General features: G+C 26.7%; 1 non-coding gene across 1 annotated transcript; it reads right to left on the reverse strand.

The window, feature by feature from the left end:
* Window positions 1-359: 359 nt before the first annotated feature.
* Window positions 360-417, reverse strand: Mir3018 (microRNA mir-3018). Its single transcript, NR_040182.1, has one exon. It is a non-coding gene; the product is annotated as a microRNA mir-3018 (primary transcript).
* Window positions 418-619: the final 202 nt, after the last annotated feature.

The raw sequence follows: 619 nt of genomic DNA on the forward strand, positions 1-619 counted from the left end.
ATAAGTTTTTTTTTTAAATAATCAATATAGTCGCTCATAAGTGATAATTCATAATGTAAGAGAATTTTATAATATTTACCATTCATTGAAATATTATTATTTCATAAAAATGTATTTTTTAAACATAATATAAAACGTCCAAGTCATAAGCGGAATTATCAACCGACTAAACTATTATTTATATTTTATAGCAATATCTTATTTTTGTAGTAAACCTTATGGTTGCTTTTTCAGTTGGACTTGCGCTCTCCACTTTTCCCTGTTCTCGGCTAGCCTCTTCGGTTCAGTTTAGCTTGAAAATCCAGCATCAGAAATCCTTTGTATGCTGAATGAAGTTCTTGAAGTTCCTCGGTCCATCTCACCTTCGATTTTCTATTCTTTTATTCCAAAAATTATAAAAGGATAGAAAATCGAAGGTAAGAGAGACCGATAGCAGTATAACATAGAAGATATAAGTAATAGAGTAGGTATTCATAATATTACAATCTTATTTATATTAGGTACCTACTTAACAATTGTACATTTTTAGTGGAAATTATAAATAGTAAAAATTAAATAAATAAATAAGTATGTTATATGTATGTGCGCAATTTGACTATAATATAAATATTCTATATTA

This window comes from Acyrthosiphon pisum, chromosome A1 (assembly GCF_005508785.2).
Source record: "Acyrthosiphon pisum isolate AL4f chromosome A1, pea_aphid_22Mar2018_4r6ur, whole genome shotgun sequence".
In the NCBI taxonomy this organism is placed as follows: Eukaryota; Metazoa; Arthropoda; class Insecta; order Hemiptera; family Aphididae; genus Acyrthosiphon; species Acyrthosiphon pisum.